Source organism: Ursus americanus, chromosome 15 (assembly GCF_024610735.1).
Source record: "Ursus americanus isolate L20-20 chromosome 15, mUrsAme1.1.p, whole genome shotgun sequence".
NCBI lineage: Eukaryota > Metazoa > Chordata > Mammalia > Carnivora > Ursidae > Ursus > Ursus americanus.
This window is the reverse complement of record NC_142141.1, coordinates 40,792,467-40,814,816: the sequence shown is the minus strand read 5'-3', so window position 1 is coordinate 40,814,816 and position 22,350 is coordinate 40,792,467. Positions and strand designations below refer to the sequence as shown.

General features: G+C 45.6%; 1 protein-coding gene across 3 annotated transcripts in view; it reads left to right on the top strand.

Annotated features, from left to right (window-relative positions):
* The window catches only part of PDZD2 (PDZ domain containing 2), a 379,689-nt gene that overhangs the window by 65,943 nt on the left and 291,396 nt on the right, over positions 1-22,350 (top strand). The window lies entirely within an intron of this gene.

The window sequence follows — 22,350 nt, the reverse complement described above, 5'->3', positions numbered from 1 at the left end:
CTGCTTCTCAGACTTTAATGTCCAAACGACTTTGCTAAAATGCAGCTTCTAATTCAGCAGGTCTGGGAGGAGCCGAGAGTCTGTTTCTGTTGAGCTCCTGGGTAATGTTGATAATGCTGGTTGGGGGACCACACTTTGAGGAGCAGTGGCCCACAGCAGCAGTTGGACCCAAAGGCACAAAGGTGTCCCTGCAATTGCTGGGTGCTGTCCCAGCAATTCTGGTCTGTCCCTGTAGTTTCTTCTTACTCCCTCAGGTTGATTAAAGGTGTGGCTGTCGTGTCCCCTCCCTCACCAGTCCCTCCTCCAGCCCAGGGGCCTCCTGTCCTGCTTGTCCAGGGAGAGGCAGCCTTCTGTGAGTGACGCAGATCTGAGTTGGCCTTTGTTATGTACAGGGATCTCCCGAGGGCCTCTCAGTATCCAGAGAGCCCACTTTGCACGTCGGAGTCTTTATTTTTTAAATATGAGTTTATGGGGGGGGGGTGGATTGGTGGAGGGAGTGTTCCTTATGGAAGGTAAGAAGTTTAGGTGTGCCAGCCTGAAGTTCTAGGAGCTTCAGAGGAGATAGTCTCTGGGGTTAGGGTTTAGGGAATGGTTCTTAGAGCCAAAGAAGCACCTGCAGACCTGAAGCAGAGAAGGCCAAAGGCAGGTGGGGCTGGGAGGTGGGGGGACCCACCCCTTTAGGTACCACTGGACTCAGGAATTATTTTGCTGAGGAACTCTTTGTAGGCTTCTAGAAATGCTATCACCTTACCTATTGTTATTTTTAGCCATAGTCCATTTCCTATTGGTGACAGTAAAAATTCTTGGGAGACCTTTCCTCCATGTTTTAGTGAGAAGGTTTGAGATGGTGGTGGGAGAAAAAGTGGCTGTTGTACTGGGAAAGACACCCAAAGCTGGCATCCCAGTGTGGGGAAAGGAGAAGAGCCGCAGGGAACAGCCGTCATTGGCTCTAAATTGGTGTCACGGGGTCCCCGCGGGGGCATCTCACGTGGGAATGATGGCTCTTTCCCCAGAGTCGCTTTCTTACCTGTGGCTGCTGGTTCTGTAGGCCTGTGAGGACAGGGCTTTCTCCCTTTCCTACAGACACTGTTGGGGCACAGGAGTCTCCCCACTGCATGTTTCCATGTTTCTATGGGAGAATACATTCCAAGGTCTAAAAATGCAGACTGTTACGCTGGGGACACCCTCTGGCTGAGCCTGGGGTGTTATATTAAATGAGCTCTAGCCCACAACAACAGGGTGTGACCCTTGGATTTCCAGCAGGAAGGTGATGTGGGTAGGGTGAATTGTGGAAGGATTTGTGTGGGACAGAGAGGAGAGAGATCAGTCCGAGCTATGGACTGAATGCTTGTATGTCGTCCCCCACTGCAAATTCATATGTTGAAGCCCTAATCCCTGTTGTGATGGTATCTGAGATGAGGATTTGGGAAGGTAATTAGGTCATAAGGATGGAGCCCTCAGGATGGGATTAGTGCCCTTAAAAGAAAGTGCTTGCCCTCTCGCTCTGCCATGTGAGGACAGAACCAGGAAGGGAACTGCATCAGCAGGCACCTTGATCTTGGAGTTCCCAGCCTCCAGAACTGTGAAAACTAACTGTTGTTTAAGCCACCCGCTCTATGGACGTTTGTTAGAGCAGCCTGAGCTAAGACAGTCAAGAAAATCACTGAGACCGCCATGCTTCCCAATGCTGTCTGAACCAGCTGGAGCTGGTGAGTGCTGGAATCTCTAATCGTCTGGGGTCGCAGATGAGAATAAGGCCCATACAGTGAGTTTTTCTTTAGCTGAACATACTCATTTTAAAGACAGCTTTATGCTGCATTTGTGGAAGAGATTAAACTGTCTTGCCATTAATTAAATTATGGTGTTTCTTAATGATATTTATTTACTTAGTATCTTTATGGGCAAAAGAAAAGTTAAGAAGTTAACAAGAAAAACTTTAGTTCCAAAAATAATTTGTAAGCTTTTTATTGGCCTGTATAATTCAGATGTCCAGAAATGCTGTACTGGGCAATTGTAAAAGGGAAGGCAAGAGCTGATAGCAGTCTGGACGAGGGCGGTGGCCGTATGACGGGGCGGTAACAGAGGAAGGGGGCCAAGGCAGACCTCTGTGGCTGGCTGGGTGCCTCGGAACCGGGAGACTCACAGCAAGGATGGGAACTTGTAGGGGAACGCGGGAATTGGAGAGGGAAGGAGTCTGAGACAGCCGAAACATTTGGGATTCATAATCATAAAACGTTAATGGCCGCAATTTGTTGAGGGCACAGCCCTGTGAGCTTCATTTCCATTATTCATTTAATCAATGCAACAGCCCTTCAGGGTTGGTGCTCTGGTGGCCTCAACATAACAAATGAAGAGAGAGAGAGGTCAGGTAACCCCGTCATCTGCCAGAAGCTGAAAGGCGTGGAGTGGAACTTTGGGATCCTAAGCCTAAGAAAGCACCAAATCATGGTCTGTGTTGCGCCATTATCTATGTGAAACCCACATCTGTGTGAATATCATCTGAATTGTGATGTTTGGTTTCATGGATATATACGTATGTTAAAAGTCATCAACTTGTAAGCTTTAAATATGTGCATGTCAGTTATACCTCCACAGAGCTCCTTTTACAAACCCAAACAGGTGGGAAAGATGGTCAACAGCCATTCCCCAAGGGCCCACCTGTGCTGCAGGCTGGATTTCCTTGGAAGCCAACTCTGAGTGGTAATACCATGGGGAAGATTCTGAGGCATATCTCGAGATCAGATCCAGTGGGGGAAAGGTGGAACAAGGGACTGGGTCAAGGGAAAAGCTGGGCTGCAGTGTGGTTTCAGCCAAGTACTCACGCACTCCCCAGGAGCTCTGGACTAATACTGCCCTTAAGAGTTGCCGTGAGCTGTGATCAGGGAGCCAGGCCTTTATGTCTCATCTTGGAAGCAGCTGCAGAGGGCGATTCCCCCAGTGAGTGGGCAGCCGAAGGCTGTGTGCTGGGGGCACTCGCGCACCTGGGGCCTTCAGTCCTGCATCGCAGTGCACACCCCATAGTCTGGGGATTTTAGTTGATTTTATCATTATTTTTTAAGACTTAATTATTTATTTTAGAGAGGGGGAGAGAGTGCTCTTGCAAGCGGGGGGAGGGCAAAGGGAGAGAATCTTCAAGCAGACTCCCCGCAGAGCATGGAGCCCCAGGCGGGGCTTGATCTCACGACCCATGAGATCATGACCTGAGCAGAAACCAAGAGTCAGACCCTCAACCAACTGAGCCACCCAGGTGCTTCTAGTCTGGGCATTTTAAATCGTGTTTCTTTCTTTAGCTTTTCAGTTATGTCGTAGGGTGAGTTAGCTAGGGTCCTGCCTCATTAGGGCACTTTTTTTTCCCCACAGAAACTTAGTGATGTCCTAGCACACTGTTTGAGGGGAAGAGAGGTGGGCAAGACAGTGGTCTCTGGTTACCAGCCACCGTCCATTGGACTAACCGAGGAGAAGGGCTTTCTTGTCTTGTGAGGGAGTCGTGCTTACCAGTGTTATCTTCCTATTAAAATGATTTTACAGGTGCTTCTTTTTTCCTTGCACTTGACTGAAAGATCTGTGCTGGATTGGCACAGATTCCAAGTTTTCTTGTGGAAATCAAAATATTTTTTCACTTTCACAAAGCAGCTTATGCTTAAAGACATTTCCAGGAGCTTATGCTTTCAAAAGTTTTCCTCTTAAAAACTGAAGATTTTAAAGAGTGGATTAAGGCAGCTGCTCTTTCATCTTGAGAAATGTTGTCTCGGAGGACACTAGGATTCATCACAGCTATCTTGTGGGGGTGTTTGTGACCTGAGAAGATACTTGTCATTGTATTGTGTTGTCCTGAATCATGTTTTTTATAATAGGCATTTAGGCAGTGCTTACTATGTGCCAGGCATTATTTCCATGCTTTATAAATATTAGCTCATTTTGTTTACTCTGTAACATCCCAATGAAATAATAGCTTTTTAGAAATGAGGAAACAAAGGTATTTCTGACCTCCAACTAATGGGCTGAAAATTTGGAAAGTTGTGTGCATATGTCTACTTATCCAAGTTTAATTTGCTTCCTTTCAGGAATGCGTATTAGATTTCTGAAGGTTCATTTTTTTATTAAGTTGCTTAGATTCTGTAGTACTGACATTGTATCAATCAAGGACTATTAAACTCACCTTCAAGGGCTCTGTGGATTGCCAAAACTTATGTAAAAACACAGAGTTTGTAGAATTTTACCAAATCCTTAAATACCATTATCCCCCAAATATTCAGCTCTAAAAGTCTTAAATTCATCTTACACAGCGTCTGGCTTAGATATCAGATATGGAATTATTTTATGTTTATGATGTGCTTTGCACTCATGAAATGACAGAGAAAGCTTGCCAAGTCCCCATTCATTCATACTTTCTTTCATTCATTTGCAATTGGGGTATATGTCACGGAAAAGCTGAATGGAGGGTGAGCTTAGAGAGGAAAAGACCCTGCACTGGCCACCTGTCTCCAGAATTTGCCTGGATCCTAGGGCACAAGTATGATGATGACTCCAGCATCCCTTCACAGCAAAGGCTCTTGTCGGAGGGAACTAGTATAGAGCAGGTATTAGGAATCAGCCACACTTTGCAGACAATGCAACAGAAAATCTTCCACCCGGGATGCCTAGGTGGCTCAGTTGTTAAGCATCTGCCTTCGGCTCAGGGTGTGATCCCAGGGTCCTGGGGTCAAGCCCCTCGTTGGGCTCCCTGCTCCGCTGGCAAGCCTGCTTCTTCCTCTCCCACTCCCCCTGCTTGTGTTCCCTCTCTCACTGGCTGTCCCTCTCTCTGTCAAATAAATAAAATCTTAAAAAAAAAAAAAAAGGAAAAGAAAATCTTCCACCCATCCTTCTAATCGGAGAGGAAATCCGAATAGTGCTGGGTACAAATAAAATCCTGAGGCAACTGCTAATGGGAGAGTGGGCTGGCTGTGGACTCAGCCTCCTGAGGGTTGGGAGCAACTTTGCACTTTGAAAACCTATTATAAAAAAATATTCCTCATTCATGTCAGCCTCAGGAAGAGAAGTCTTCCCGTGCTGCCTGGATCGCCCTGCATGTTGCTCCCCTGTCTGTGGCTGGACTCTTGGTGGTGAACACACACAGGCAGCCAGAAGCGGGCCTGTGGCTCTGCAGCCCGGGCCTGCCAGGCTTCTCGTCTGGACATGTGAGCTGCTCTCTGGAAACGCTGCTGGCTTGTCCTTGAAATCCCTGACCAGGCGCCAGGTCCTGCTGGGTTTGTAAATACCTCCTGTTGTGGGTGTAGGGAGCCTGTGTGCCCAGTCTGGCAGCAGGTCTCCTGCAGTTTGGAGAGAGGCACTGTAGAGACTGGTCTAGCCTGTGCTTCTCTGGCTGGTCTGGCTTCTCAGACAATACCCGATGTCCATTGAGAGGGTCGGCCCCCTCTGAACTCCTGCCCAGGGTTGCCCCGGCCTTCTTGCCCTCAAGGTCCACACCTGCAAAATAATTACCACCATATATGTAAATGTTTTTGCTTTTTCCATGAATGGAGACCCTTGCCAGATTATCACTAAACGCTTCTGAATATGGAGCCACCACTTGGGTGGAAAATGACTTGTTTCCTTCCTTTAACATGTGATAAACATGGAAGATTTAAGACTGTTGGCTTATTGATACTTTTAACATGTTTAGAGAACTTTCTCTTCTCTAGTAATTTTAGACAAACAGAAAAATTGCCAAGATAGTGAGAATTCCTGTTTACCCTTCACTCCTTTTCCCCTTTAGTTAACGTTTTACACAACCGTGGTACACTTGTCGGAACTGAGAAACCAACATGGCACATTTCTATTCACTAAACTGCACACTTTATTCAAATTCAGTCATATCCTTTCTGTGTTCCAGGATCTGATCCAGGATACCACAGTGCACTTAGTAACATCTCTGTTTAATATCAGAGTATCTTAACTCAGGGCATTAAAAAAGCAAGATAGTGAATTGCAGCGACGTGGGTTCTCCTACAGGAATACATTTTTCCTCTCTAATGACAGCTAAAACTTGACTGTCATCTGTCATCTTGGGTTGTGAACAGCAGATGGTATCAACTTATTTGATATCACAGATAGCATAGATTTTCTACAGGATTCATTGTCCAGCTTGGGTTTGAATCCAGGGTGTTAGTTTTATGGCCTCAAGAAACTAAAACACTCTGAGGTTCATGTTTCTCATATAATATATGTACAAAATGTATGTATAATATATATATGTTTAAAATATTTATGTGTGTATATATATCTGCCTATCGATCTTGCCTTTCCTACCATATTGGATCATAAAATGCTATGTAGAAGCTTTTCAAAACTATAAAACCTTTTCAAAAGTTCATCCTTATAATAAAAAGTTCACCCTAAAAGTGTTCGAGTAGGGGTGCCTGGCTGGCTCAGTTGGTAGTGCACACGAGTCTTGATCTCAGAGTCATGAGTTCAAGCCTCATGTTGGGTGTAGAGTTTACTTAAAAAAACCTTGTTTGATTAGACATTGTTTTAAGATATTTACAAGCTGATTTTTGCAACTGTTTGGATCACAGGGTTTATATTTTCTTCAGTTTTCCGTTCCTAATTATTTTGACTTCATTAAGCCTCGAATCCTTGTTTTTGGGTCATGGGAGAGTGCAGGTAAGCTTGAGTTAATTAGTTTGGACAATCCTCTCTTCTATAACCCTAGCTACAGTTCTTCTCTGTTGCTCTCAGGGTGTGTCATGCTTTTGGTGAATATGGAAACTCCATTTAAAAATCCCCACTCCCCTGGGCTACAGTCTTTCCCAAGAAAGCAGTAGTAAGTTTAAAGGAAGAGTACTGCAGAGGTGCTCACTCCCACTAAATATATTGTAGTGGCATAGTTTAGATTCCTTTTCCAGGGGCAGAAAATACAGAGTATGGGACCAAAAGAAGGATGTAATTTTTTTTTTTTTTGGAACACCATATTCTTTCTTCTCCCTGAGACCCACAGAGATAATTATACGATTGGAAAATTAGACCCAAGAGGAAAGTTTAAAGAAGCTGGGACTGCCTGCACCAGGGGAGGTGAGGGTGAGTGTAGGTTTGCCGGCCTGAGCAGCTGTTCTGCATTTCCTGTGGGACCAGAGAGGAGGGGCAGAGCTGCTCAAGCTTCCCCAGAGAGGTGCAGGGTAGACCTGGCAAGGGCAGGGGATCAGCAACTGAGTGGGATGCTCTAATGTCTGGGATCACTTTTGAGGATGCAAGGCCGGTGCTAGCAAGTTTAATTCTGCCACGGTACCACGTCCACAGTCAGGGCAGACTGTCCCGCGAGCAGGTCTCCGTGCCTTAGTGAGAGCTTTGGGGTTTCCTGCAGCTTGGCTTCCCATTAAAGTGCTTAATTGGAAGAGGTGGAATGGGACACTCTTGCTTCCTGTTAAAAACAAGGCTTTGTTACAACATTTGTTATTTGTTACAACAAATAAGCCTAGCGCTAACTGATACTATTAACTTTGCATTTAAATAAGGTATATCGTTTCAAAGGTTAAAGAAATGTTAAAAAAAAAAGAAAGCTAATTGGATACCTTCCTTCCTCATTTAAAATTCTTAATAACCATTCAGTTGAATTCTGGGTTGTTGTTTTTTTTCCTTCTCCAGGGTTAAATACAACAAATGCATTCTCAATGTTTAGGTCCTCTGTGTGTGTGTGTGTGTGTGTGTACGTACACACATGTACATGGTTCAGACAGTTGGGGATTTCAGAGCAGCTAAGCCTCAAAAGCCCTGCAGGTGAATTTCCACCACAAGCTGCTTTATTCCTTTGCATCCTCAGCTCCTGCCTTTCCGTAGCTTCCCATCCGGGAGCTGCAGGAGAAGAACCCCTTCTGCTCTTCCGTGAGCTGCAGGAGTCCCGTGATGATCTCCTGCTCCCCAAATCAGATGGGAGTCGTTTATCTTCCTCCGGACCTGACCGGTGCTCTGACTTGATCTCTTTGAGGTGCTCTCCCGCATGACCCCTGCCATCTGGTGTTTGCGAGCAATTTGCATTGACCCTTAAGTTTTGCTCATTAAACACCCCGTTTGGCAGCTTTGTAGCCTCCCTGCAACGTTTACAGCTTGGCTTTGGGTACAGGCTGCTTCCAACAGAGCCTGAAGGTACAAAATCTCAGATGAGAACGCAAATAAATAAATAAATAAATAAATAAATAAATAAATAAAAAATAAGAAAGAATTGGAAAAGAAGGTCATGAGATTTTCATGGAGATTTCAAGTGATTTGACAACACTCTTAGAGGGTAGGATGTGGGACCATATTCTCTGACTTTTTTTTTTTTTCTAACAACACTAGCTAGGTTGCTTTTTAAAAAATATACACTGAAGTATAAAGAAAACAAAAGGTGAGTAATAATTTCACTGTTCAGATAATCCTTTTCTGATAGGAAATTTGTACACACAAAATTCAAACACTGCTGAAAGATTAAAAAAATGACAAAGCCTTTGTACATAAACATACACATATTTACACAGAAGGATAATAAAACACAGAGGTTCTGGACTCTGCTGTTTCTCATTTAATGTGTCTTAGAGATAGTTCGATATCAGCATATAAAGTTTTCCTTCACCTTTTTTCATCATCTACAGATCAGTCCATCGTGTGGACATCTGATCGTTCATTTACCCAGTCCTCTGTTGAGACACACTGCCTGTTTATAATTTTTTACGACGGTGAGTCTTCAGTGGCCATTCTTGTACATATATTTTCTTCCATGTGTATCTGTTAGGTAAACTTATACAGATAGTAAGATCACTGAGACAAAGCAAACATGCATTTTAAGTTTGGTAAACAATGCTATATTATACCTAAGAAAGACTGCACAAATTTACCCTCCCAGCCAGAGGGCAGGAGGGCCATTTTTCTGTGTACCCTTAGCAATTTTTAAAAAAAATTTTGACCAATTTGGAAATTATTTTGCTCTGAGCTTGAAGCTTTTTAAAAAATTCCCAAATGCAAAGTTGTTTGTCCCAACACCAGTTGCCAAACACTATTTTTCCTGTAGATCTGAAATGCTACCCTCATTCTTTATGCTGGTGATGTTCAAATATATATTTGCAAGTTGAGCTCCGTCCTCACGTAGCAGCTGTCAGCCCATTGCCAGCCTGTGTGGATGTCTGATGGGCATCTCAAGTGATAGATATCATAATGACAGTAGAGTCCTTGATTTGCTACCATCACTGCCAAACCTCTCCCTGTTCATCCTGTCTTTCTCAGTTAATGGCACCATCATCTACCCAGTGACTCAGTCTGAAACACTAGGCAAAATCCTTGATTCCTTTCTGTTCCTCCTCCTTCACTTCTAACCCATCAGCAGACTGGCACTAGGTCAAAATTGTATCCCAAGTCAGACCACTTATAACCATTTCCACCACTTCTAGCTGGTTTATGCCAACATGATTTCTTGGGTAGACCATTGCTGAGGGAAAACTGAAAATTGCATCTCCATGCTTGTCTTCATGGAGTCCTCTCTCTACGTAGTAGCCAGAGTGATTTTTTAAAAATGCTAATAGGATCATATCTGCAGACTAAAACCCTCTACTGGCTTTCCATTTCAATTAGGCTAAAATCCAGATTCCCCACCAGCCCCTGGGAGGTTTGTATGATCTGGCCCCTGCTTAATCTTCCTGGCCTCCTCTCCTGTCCTCCACAGACTTTTTTCTCTGAACATATGCAGTTCATTTCAACCTCAGGGTTTTTGCTTTTGCTTTCCTTTTTGCCTGGAATGGGCCTGAGACCAGTCTTTGTCCTGACTAGTTTCTTAGGTCTCAACTCAAATGTCACCCTGCTCACTCTTTGATCTCATTGTCTTGCTTTCTGTCCTCTGCGGCATTTATTACCATGTGAATTCTTTTATTTATTTAAAGTTTAGAATTTTTGTCTGTTCTGTCGGGGGCCATTATCCAGCCTCCTCAGGAGTGCTTGGCACATAGTAGGCACCTAAACCTACTTCTGGAATTTTATTTTACATGATTCCCCTCTTTGTCCTCTATCACTAAGTTGCCTTAGTTAAGTTTTAGTGCTTGTAAGACCAGGCTTTGTCTGCCCTAAACCCCGTCACTCCTTACTCTTTCATAATTTTCCTAGCTGTTATATGTTCATTTTTCCAGAGGAACTTTCTAAAGTACTCCTTGTTGGTGTTTTAATTAAGTTCACATTGAATTTATAGTAAATTTGGAGGAAAACAAAATTGCACCTTTTTATTTAAAAGCACGCTAGGTCATTCTCTTAACTTAAAAATTTCTTCTAGTCCCTTAATAGATTTTTTAAAAACTTTTTAGTATGCAGAATTTGGAATATACACAAAAGTAGTGAGAACAGTAAAATGAGCCTTTCTGTACCCATTAAACAGCCTCTACTACTCTCAACCCATGGCCACAGTTACCTATCCACACCCACCCCACATGTTATTTTCAAACAAATCCCTGACATCATTATTCCATCTCCTGGTGTTTCAATATGTATTTCTAAAAGATGAAGACTTCTTTTTTTTAAAGATTTATTTATTTATTTTAGAGAGAGAGAGGGAAGAGAGTGCGGTGGGAGAGGCAAAGGGAGAGAGAGAATCTTAACTAGGCTCCACCCCCATCATGGAGGCCAATGCTGGGCTCCATCTCACCACCCTGAGATCATGACCTGAGCCGAAATCAAGAGTCAGTCGCCCAACCACCTGCGCCAGCCAGGTGCACCATCATAAAGTTGAAAAATCATAAATCCAACCATTGTGATTTAGGGACTGTCTGTATCTCCACTTTTAATAGAAACTGAAAAAGACTTTTAAAACCTTGATACAGGGCGCCTGGCTGGTTCAATTGGTTAAGTATCTGCCTTCGGCTCAGGTCATGATCCCAGGGTTCTGGGATCAAGCCCCATGTTGGGCTCGCTGCTCAGCGGGGAGTCTGCTTCTCCCTCTGCCTGCTGCTCCCCGTGCTTGTGCTCTCTCTGACAAATAAATACATAAAATCTTAAAAAAAATTAAAACCTTGATATATTGATATTCAATAAGAAATATATATCTATAAATGTATAGATATTCAATAAAAAATATGCCTGGCCTATTAGAAAGAAACTTTAAAACTATTGATAAAGAAATATTATTAGTTTGTTTTGGTATAATTATAGATGGCATCGTAGCTGTGTTTGAAAAAACCCACACTCTTACAACCACTCTTTCCCCGTTCTTTCCCCATACATAACCATCCTGCTTTCCCCCTTCAGTACAGTATTCAACAAATTACATGAGCTATTCAACACTAGTATAAAGTAGGCTTTGTGTTAGATGATTTGGCCCAAGCATAGGCTAATGGAAGTGTTCTGAGCATGTTAAGGTAGGCTGGGCTAAGCTGTGGGTTATGTAGGTTGGGTGTATGAAATCCCTTTTCGACTTAGGATATTTTGAACTTATGATTGGGATGTAACTCCATTGCAAGTTGAAGAAGATTTGTATTGGTTTCCACTGTATTTTCCAAACTTGTTTTTGTATGTATTAAAACTAACAATTTTCATATATAAATTTTTTAATCTGCGATCTTATTGAATTTTCGTAGTATTTCTAGACTCTCCTGTTCTTCTCATGCCTGTGGTTGCAGAGTTCTGGAATCCATGTGGTGAGGGCCTAAGCACTCAGGATCTTTGTACACCTGACGTATGTAGGGCTGCGGAGTTGGTGCAGTGAGGCTAAACCCAAGCAGATAATTAGGTCCCAGAGGGAATTTAATTCATTTGGCGATTCATTTGAGACATAAAAATGGACAAAATCATGTACTCACACTCACACACGCACATGGAGTCCCTCAGCGGGTCCAAACTGCCACTGAGCTTCAGGATGCTTTCTGAGGACAGGAGAGCTCACAGCAAGATCAGGTCCATTGGTAGAGACTTCTAGTAGGTGTGGATCCAGTCTGGCAGAGAAACATAGGAGCACGTGCAACCTCAGAACTTCTCAGTTCCTTCCTGGAATCCTCAGGGCCACCTGTGTTTCAGAACTCAGCTCTTTTTTTGGATCCTTAGAATGGTCACTCGGTGCATATAATATGTTATATGCCACTTGCAGAGGGTCTCTGGAGTAGCACCTCATAATCAAATGAATTGATAATTTGGCAGCAAAATACAGGCATATTACCAGAGTAAGATGAAGAAAGACTCTAAATGGCCTTAAGGCAGTTCCCATCAGGCGGTTTTGCTGCCAAATGCCTTACAAAACAAGCTCAGTTCTCAGAGCTCTTTGGATTTAGGAATTGCGAATAGAACTGTGGACCCTTGTAAGCAAAGGCCCTGGTGAGACTAAACAAGCCCCCTGGGGAGGCAATAAAAAGATGAGCAAGGCCGGCCCCTTTCTTGTTGGATTGGCTGCCATTGAATTAGTTGACCTCCAAGGTCCCATGCTCTGAGAGTTTCCAGTTACACATAGAACATACCAGAACCTTAGGTTTGCTAACAGTCCATGCTTCTTACTGCCTCTTATTCTCCACACTAGCCCCCACCCCGCTGACCACCACTATGTGGTAAAACCCAAGGGGTTGGATGCTGAGCCTCTGGCCCACTTTTCCCTACCAGGTGACCAGGGTGGGTGCTGGATGTCCAGAGCAAACTGTAAGGCCTGAGTGCTGGGACGTGGAGGGATGGAGTCTTCTCAGTGCTGGAAGCTGAAGAGAACCACTCCACAGGGGTGATGACCTCCCAGGGTCCCCTCCCATCCTTTTCTCCTCAGTGAAGATTGTATGCATATACTGAAGTTGACTTACTATTTGCTCCACTTGAGGGAACGAGGCTTCCTCTGTGCAGAGCAGGGGGCAGCAAGGCACAGCTCCTCGTGCAGCAGTTCTTGTTGAGTTTATGGGCCTCCCTGGGTTAATTAGCATTTCTGTTACCCAAGTAGCACTGAAAGCATCAGGGCCACTGCTTTCTATATGGGATGGGGATGGCCAGGGCCTGGGACTGAATGGCCCAGCATCTGTGGGATTCGGGATAGTCTTGTCCAGACCCGTTTCCACATGGAACCACATCCGGCCATAAGATATGTTGTGTACAAGGGAAACTGAGGGTCAGGCCAGCCATCTCTTCCCATGTATGTGGTATATCTAATAAGAGAAGTTAAAGATATTGGTGTGAGATTTAGTCCTTGGACCCCCCCCCCCTCCCCCTTCTGACTGGATTCTGCTAAGCCCTGTCAAAGTTGATTGTATCCCGACATTCCTGAGTGGAGCTAACCCTGACCTCTGAGATTTTCCTCTCTATTCCTAGAGAAAGTACAGGAATCTTTTCTGGTGCTCAATGGTCTGGGCCAGAGAGACTTCTAGAAGGTTATGATGTTCTCCTTGTGTGTCCAGTTTACCTTAATCTCTGTTCCAAAAGAGGGCAAAGATACTGTGCTGTTTTTCTTCTCCAGTAGTCAGTGCTGAGGTTTCTGTTGGTGGGGTCTTGGCTTCAAAGTCCTTCCTCAGGAAGGAGAACAAGAAATTCCCGCAGGCCCATCTGAACTATGTAGATGCTGGCAAACTCATCAGAATGCCACTCAGGTCATATGAAACGTTGTCTCCTGGCCCCGCAGTTAGTCATCCCCCGACTTTTGGGAAGAGCCAAGCCTCGGTGATCACTCTGGTAAAAATATCATTTGGATAAAAATGAGCTCAACTCCTATGTGCAAATTCCCGAGGTGGTTGCAAGGAAGACGCTGTCAAAGCACTTGTGGTCTTCTGGCTGGAGAGAGCAGCCGGATGGTGCTGTGTGTCAGGGGCTCCCAGATAGCTCTGGCAAGTTCCGTAATGTCATGATGCTTCAGTTTGCTCATCTGTTAAATGGAAGTAACAGAGTTGTTGGCCACCTTGCAAGGCGCGGAACGCTGCCTGGTGCCTGGAATATGCTAGCGGATGCTTGGTGTGTGCTCAATAGAGGCTGCCTGTGATGATGGTGGCCTGGTGCTCGGTGGCCCCGGCTCCTGGGGCTGCCCTAACAAATTACCATACACCCCGTGACTTAAAACAAGAGATGTTTATTTTTCTCCCAGTTCTGGAGGCCAGAGGTCCACAATCAAAGTGTGGGTAGGGCTTTGCTGCCTCGGAAGGGCCGGGGAGAGAATATTCCTTTTCTTCTCGCAGCTTTTCTTTTCTTTTTTTTTTAATTTTTTTTTTTTATTATGTTAGTCACCATACAGTACATCCCCGGTTTCCGATGTAAAGTTCGATGATTCATTAGTTGCGTATAACACCCAGTGCACCATGCAATACGTGCCCTCCTTACTACCCATCACCAGTCTATCCCATTCCCCCACCCCCCTCCCCCTGAGGCCCTCAGTTTGTTTCTCATAGTCCATAGTCTCATGCTTCAATCCCCCTTCTGATTATCCCCCCTTTCTTTATCCCTTTCTTCCCCTACCAATCTTCCTAGTTCTTATGTTCCATAGATGAGAGAAACCATATGATAATTGTCTTTCTCTGCTTGACTTATTTCACTTAGCATTATCTCCTCCAGTGCCATCCATGTTGCAGCAAATGTTGAGAACTCGTTCTTTCTGATAGCTGAGTAATATTCCATTGTATATATGGACCACAACTTCTTATTAATCCATTCATCTGTTGAAGGGCATCTCAGTTCCTTCCACGATTTGGCTGTTGTGGACAATGCTGCTATGAACATTGGGGTGCATATGGCCCTTCTCTTCACTACATCTGTATCTTTGGGGTAAATACTCAGTAGTGCAATGGCTGGGTCATAGGGTAGCTCAATTTTTAACTTAATTTTAAGGGACCTCCACACTGTTTTCCAGAGTGGCTGTACCAACTTGCATTCCCACCAACAATGTAGGAGGGATCCCCTTTCTCCACATCCTCTCCAGCAATTGTTGTTTCTTGCCTTGTCTATTTTTGCCATTCTAACTGGCGTAAGGTGGTATCTTAGTGTGGTTTTGATTTGAATTTCCCTGATGGCTAATGATTTTGAACATTTTTTCATGTGCCTGTTAGCCATTTGTATGTCATCATTGGAAAAGTGTCTGTTCATATCTTCTGCCCATTTTATGATTTGTTTATTTGTTTCTCATGTATTGAGTTTGAGAAGTTCTTTGTAGATCTTGGATACCACTCTTTTATCTGTAGCATCATTTGCAAATATATTCTTCCATTCCGTGGGCTGCCTCTTAGTTTTTTTGACTGTTTCCTTGGTCTTGCAGCTTTTCTTATGCATGTTCCTGGGCTGTGGGTCATCACTGGGACCTCTGCCCTCGTGGTCACGTTGCCTCCTCCTGCTCTCCATGACTTCTCTGTGTGTTTCTAACTTTCCTCCACCTCTCAGCTGTCAGGGTACGTGTGGCTAAGCACCTTCTTTCAAGATTCTTGATCACATCTGCAAAAACCCTAGTTTTTTCCAGATGAGGCAGCATTCCCAGGTTCCCAGGATTAGGATGTAAACATATCTCTTGGCGGGGCCGCTGTCCGGTCAGCTATGCTCAGTAAAGGGTACCTGTGGTGGTGGTGGTGATGACGGCGACAATGTCAGTGATGACACAAAGCAATAAAGTACAGGTAAGTGTCGGGGTTTGTGGGGCTGGTCCCAGGTGGTGCCAAAGAGGGGACCGGGCTCTGGCCTGACTCAGTTTCCTACTCTTCATTGCATTCCAGGCAGTCCTCTGCGTCCAGCCTTGTGGCGTCCTGCCCCAGGTTTGTCAGGCTTCTGGGCCAGGTCAGGTCAGCCGGGATGCCGAGGCCCCCGGCTGTTCCTCAGGCCGGGTGCCTGCCTCTCTCATGAGAGACACAGAGTGAGGGACATGGACTTCTGTGAGGGCTCTGCCTGATGACGTTTCCTCAGGCCCAGCCTGGCCCGTCACCTGCTGCAGAGAGGAGCCACGGAGCTGTGTGAGAGCTGGTGACAGGTCCCAGTGGCCCCTGGCCACCACCCAGGCTCGGGGAGGATGAGCCACCCAATGGGATGGCACTCCTTCCAGCTGGCATGCTGCTGTCCTTAGGGCCCTGCTTGGCTTGTGTTTGGTGACTTGTTTGTTTTAAATTTCAGGATTGAGGCAGCTTTGGATCTGGCAAGGACCTTGGTGTGAAGTGAAATCCTAGGTTGAGGGAATACGTGCGACAGGCCTACTGTGCAGTTAATGATTGGCCCGGAGGTTTCCAGGCTCTCTGGCTGCCCCACTGGGGGATAGAAACTGTAGGGCAGGCGGGAAGAGTGGGAAAGGCCTTTTGTCTTGTTCTGTCTTGTGCTGATGAAGCTCTGGGGCCGGTCATTCTCCGGCCACCCGCAGTGCGGAGCTCAGAATGAACCAAAGTGCTCTGCGTGCATTCACGTTTGCCCCCATCAGCTTGCAGCCAGGAGCTGCCTTCTCAGCAGACTTTAAATGGAACTGAAGGGAAAAGCTCTCCGTCTTGCTGGCGCGTCCCCTACACAAATCAGTGAAGGGACAGGAGGCAGGAGACCTGGATTCTAGTCCCACTCCTGCCCTTATGGTCACGAAGCTGAGGAAGTCGTTTAAATGCCATGCGTCTCAGGCTCCTCTCAGAAAGTGGGAGAGGGGTGAGCTAACACTAGTCTGCCACCAGGTTAACGAGAGGAGCAGACAGGATCTCACCTGTGAAAGCCCTTTTTGGAATGGATCATCACTGCATGACTGCCGTCAGATTGAATATTGTGTTTAAAGAAAATGATATCATGTGGGCAACTCCTAAATAATGCTTTTGTAATGATGGTAGCAATTAAAATGCCAAAGACGAAAACAATGCTTGTAGAATGTGAAGGGCCAGAAATGACATCGGGTGTCTTGGCTTGACATGAGCTCGTAGAGGACAGAGGTGGTATCTTCTGCATTTTCTCGTAGTTTCGAATCGGCACTACGCAGCATGTAGGAATTACTCCCTAAATGCTGAATGGTCAACCTGCTGTTCTACCTGTGAGGCACAAGACCTCAGAGAGGAAACCAGGCCGAGCGCTCACTCCAGTAGGAGCTGGGGGCGATCCTTCCCTCAAGCACACCAGGCCCTTCTGTCACCTGCACAGGCTGTGCCCTGGGGCTACATTGCTTTCATTATTTTATTTTTTGCTTATGGTAGACGCCATTTATTCTTGAGAATCCACTTGGAGTGCTGAGTCCTCAGAGAAGCATTTTTCGGCCTCACAGACCGAGCTGGTCCCTCCTTCCTGGGTGCTCCCTCAGACCAGGCGAGGGTAAGATGGGAGTGAGGCACTTACCTTGGGCACGACATGTAAGAGCACCAAAACATGCAATAATCAAGATGAATGCTATTTTAGTGTAACATGGTTAAAAAATTAAACTTAATGCAAAAAGAAATCGTATATGTAAGTCTACCTTGAAAGAAATATCAACATTTGGGAAAAAAGACAGAATCTAACCCTGTCTTGCATGATCCCAGCCTTGTCCATGAATCTTGTCTTTATTCGGAATTTTGACGTTTTGTCCATCATACGTTTTTGTATGAATTTTAATTTTGTGAGACACTGCATCAGTTTTATTATTCTTGATTGCTGAGTTTTTTGAAGCCCCTTAAATGTTGTGCCCGAGGCCCTGGTGACTCCCTTCTTGGTATATGTCACCCAAGGTGCTCATGTCTTTGTAGCATCTTCCCCATGGGACCGTGAGCTCTTTGAGGGCAGGGACAGCACCTCTTTATCTGGGTGTAATAGAGGCCTGCTTGAGCTCCCTTGTCAGCCTTTGCTTTCAGCTGACAGCCTTGCCCAGAACAACGTCAAAAGCTTTTGGTGAAGGGTGCAAATTTTCCTGCAGGGAAGAGAGAGGAGCATAATGTCTTCAGAGTCCCGCTTAGACATCTATTGCTTCTCTTCTCCACAATTCTTCTCTCCCATCCGCCGGTTTTCTCTCTCCTTAGGCTTCTTTTCATTTCCACATTCCTGTGTCCCTCTCCGCGTGTATACTCACTGAGCAAAACAAACACCCAACCATTGTTGTTCCTTAAGATTTCCTCTTGAGTGGTGGTGGTGATGGGAATACGGGGCAGATGGCCTCCGTTAATCATCCTGCCTGACAGACAGGATGCCTGGTACCTAGAGGGGCTCAGTGAGTGACGGATGAGCAAGTCAATGAATGAACAAACAAATAAATGAACAAAGCCTGGACTAGCAGAGGAGGTCTTCCACACCTCTTCTTCTTTTTTTTAATTGAAGTATAGTTGACAACAATGTTATATTAGTTTCAGATGTACAACAAAGGGAATCCACGATTGTATATGTTACGCAATGCTCATCGCACGTGTGGTCACCATATGTCACTGTACAACCTTATTACAATATTGTTAGCTGTATTTCCTATGCTTTAGTTTTCATCTTCATGACTTCTTTATTTTATAGCTGGAAATTTGTACCTCTTAATCCCTTCACCTATTTCGCCCATCTCCTCACCCCCTTATTCTCTGGCATCATCAGTTTTTCTCTGTATTTAAGAGTCTGGTTATTTGTTGTTGTTTGTTCGCACACACCTCTTCTTAACTGAGCCAAAAAGACCCTTTACAAGAAACCCTGAGGGGCTTTGGCAAGTTCCAATGGTTCTTTCATTGCTTTCTTTCAACAAGGGGTAAAGTTCCCTAGAAACCTGTCCTGTGAAGTCTTAGTCTTCACCATTCTCTTCCCCATTATCTGTCCCCAGCTCTGGGCTTCTCTTACCCATAAGCACTGACCGCAGAGACCACTGTGGGTACTCTGAATGAGCCTGCATCCTGTGTTAGGGGAGGTCTTTCTTCAGCTCACATCTTAAAAGCTGTTCTGCTTGGTAATTGCAGGGTTCCAGGTTCATCATGGTGGTAGGAACCTAGGCCACAGAGTTCCAAACCTCCTCTGTCAGAGATTCCAGAACAAAACTGGATGTTACAACTTAAATGTGCTCACAGGGGCATAACTTGCCTGGAACTCAGGAAAACTGGTCCTTTACTAAGGATAACACAGACATTGTAAATGTTTTCAGACAAGAGAAGCAATTCGCTATAGAGTTAGAAAGTAAAAACATTAAGAAGATTAAAAAAGAAACACCTGGAATCTTGCCCGAGAGGTCACCACTGTTAACATTTCCTCCTGTTCTCTTTCAGACTTTCTTGTTTCTCTTTGCAGAAAACGGTAATCTTCAAAGTGGGGAAGATGGGGAAAAGCCCACTGTTCTGTGTCCTGATCTATTCCTCTGGCATTGAACGTGTGTGGCAGGGGGAGGGGCATGTTGGCATGAAGCCCCTGCGAGCTGCCTCTTGGGTGTGCAGAGTCCTGAGAATTCTGTGTTCTGAGTGAAGGAGCCCAAAGACTTCTAACCCAGTCCAGGTGCTGTGGGCCATACCTATCTCCTCCAGTTTTACAGTCCAGGAAGTGAATCTTTGCCTCCTTCCCTGTTTCTTTAGATTGAGTCTTACCAGCAGGACCTGCCTGTGTGTTGGGAACACAGATTTTATTAGGCTCTGACTCTGCTTTGGTGTCACTGAAAGGAAGGGGGCTGGGTAGGACCAGCTCTAAATGCCTGCCAAGTACTCACAGGTTTACATACATAATTTCATTTACTCCTCATAATAACACGGTGCTGTGTGTTATTACTCTCCCTGTATGATAAAGTAGGAGCACAACACTCAGGAGGTTAAGCAGGTGGCCCAGGGCCACACTATGACCACCGGCAGGGACACATGGCAGCTTTGGGTCATCTGCCTCCAAAGCCCAAGCCCTTTCTTCCTTCCCACCATAGTTTGTGCCCGGGCTGGGAGAGTAAGGGGGGATTTATCTTTGCTTGGAGTATTTTCTATTCTCTCAGTGGAGGAGATCTGACTCCCAAGTGTCAGTCCTTTTTAGGCGTTGCTATTGTGTTGTATGGATGAGGCTGCTGGTTTTCATTTCTTCATTCAACAGCTATTTTAAGTGCCTAGTGTGTTCCAAGTGCTGAGCTGCCATTACATATGGGAAATAAACTAATATGGAGTCCCTGCTTTCTTTAGTTGGGTTTAAGTTCTGGTGGGGAAGAAAGACAAGTCAATGCCCTGTACCTTGCACGGTGGTGGGGGCGATGGTAGAGAAGGCTGAGATAGGACAGAGAAGCAGCTAAATCCCAAGTGATCTTAGGAAGGGAGGAGTGGTGGTTAGGCATGTCTTCCCAGAAGAAGCTATTTTTGAGCTGAGTTTTGAAAACACTGAGATGCAAAACAGCACAAAGTGTCCAGGAAACTACATGTGGCTCATGATGGCTAATTAAGGGTGTAGAGTGAGCGTGAAGGACGTCATCTGGAGGGCTCAGAAGTTCCAGATCAGACAGGAGGGTGGGTAATCCACTAACCATTGAGTGTAATCCCCCAAACTGGGGCGTCTGTGGACAGGTTTAAAGCTCCAAGCTTTAGAAAGACCACTTTGGCTTCTGAGTAGAGTCTGGTTGGAGGGGAACAGATTGGAGACACAGGCCTGTTGTAGCAGGGAAGTGACTGGCTCAGATGACAGCGCAGAGCTAGTGGATTGGGTGGGGGGACAAAGTGTGAGGAGACTGGGAGGAAGACTTCACATAAGAAGGCAATGAGTGAAGTCCAGGGCAAGAAGGAGAGGGGTGAGCAAAGATAAGGCCTAATTTCAGACTCAGGCTGAGTGGATGGTGGGGCCTTTCAGGAGATAGGAGGAAACAGTGATAGAAGTGGGGGCCCAGTTTGGAAGGGGAGGGGCTGGTAGACAGAGGAGGATGAGCTTGAGATGCCCATGAGTTAAACAGATGGTTTCTAGTGGTCGGAAATGAAGGATTTCAGGACCTTACTTTGATCCCCCTCCTCTGTTCCTTTCCCATGTTCCTGCTCCCTTTTACCCCCACCCCCAGCCTCCAGCTGTCAGTCCTATTATTTATTTACCCCATTCCTCTGTGCACTTTATTTAAGCTAGGGCGGCCACATTCCCTGTAAGGCCGTGGTAATATCCCCAACATCCCTGAGAAGGGGAGTTTTATATTTTTTCCATTGTACAGATAGGGAAACTGAGACCCCCACCCAAATTTTCGAGCTGTGATGTATTAGTCTCCCAGCGAGGGAAGGGTGAGCCATTGTGCCTCCAAGGGGGAGAAGGGAAGGAAGAGGGGACATGAGCAAGGTGACCAGCTCATCCTAGTTTGCCAGGACTGTGCCACACTCAGCATTCAAGAACCTGCATCCCAGGAAACCCTTTAGACCTGGGTAGGCCTAGAGGGTTCGGTAGGGAAAAGGCAGGGAATCTTCCTGCAGTGTTAGGAGTGAGGCATGCTCAGGTTGGGCTCCTATCCCCTGGGGGGCTACAGGGTCACAGGCTCTAGTCCTTCTGGAGTTGTCCAGGTGTTGTCCAGACCCAGGACCAAGTGCACAATAGATCCCGTGTAAATATTTGTCGAGTGACCGAAGCCTGAGTTATATATGGAAAAGGGGCAGATTGAGGATAAATGCTCTTTCTTGACCGGTGAAACAGCCGACCTCTAGTAAATACACAGGTGTCTTTCTGCTCCCAATCCCTTCTGAACCCTCAAAGATGAAAGCTTCCTATTTTATTTAGAAAAACCCATACCTGTTCTAATCTCCCTGAAGCCCTAACTCTGTGAGGACCGCCAGCGCCCGAGGCAGCTTTGATGTCCTATGTTTGCATCTGGGAACATAACTCTGGTCCTCTCTCGCATTTGGAAACCGTGAGGATAACGAGCAGATGTTTTTCTAATAACCAAAAGATGTGCAGGCGCGAACACACGAGAATAGTTTCCAGTCCGTAAGTTAATTAGCAAGCTGGGGAGCCCAGATAAATAACGCTTTCTGTTTCCTTTCCTGGAGTCTAAAATATCTGAGCTGGAGCTTCCCTCCCATCTTCCCTCTCCGACCCAAGCCTCAGGATTTGAGGGGAAGCATTGAAATGCCTGGTAATCTGGGTGTATGGAACTGGCTCCCAAGCAGCCGTATGGCCTGTGTTCCACAGAAACTCCAGCTCACCGACACACAGTCAGTTCTCGGTTATCTGCTGGCTGATCATCTGTCTCTCCCCACCAAACCTGGGCTTCTAGGTTCTTTATATTGACTTTCTTGTGTAGCATTACTGTGGGTGGAGGGGGAGAGGAGTTTGGGAGTGCGGCATGCCAGGCCCTCTGTTTGTGGCCTTTTTTGTGTCATATTAGTCGTCAAGCAATCCCATGAAGGAGGCATCCTTGTCACCCCTATCGTACCAGTAAGAAAACGAAGTCTTAGCCGTGTTAAGCTACTCTAGCTGTTGAGTGGGGAAGTGGATTGAAAACCTTTTGTCTCATAGCAGAGCCCGAGTTCTTCAGCGATGAATGTCCATCCCAGTTCAGCAAATTCGGATATTCCCTACTTGAACAATGTCTTCATCGGCTCAGGCTGCCATAACAAAATACCA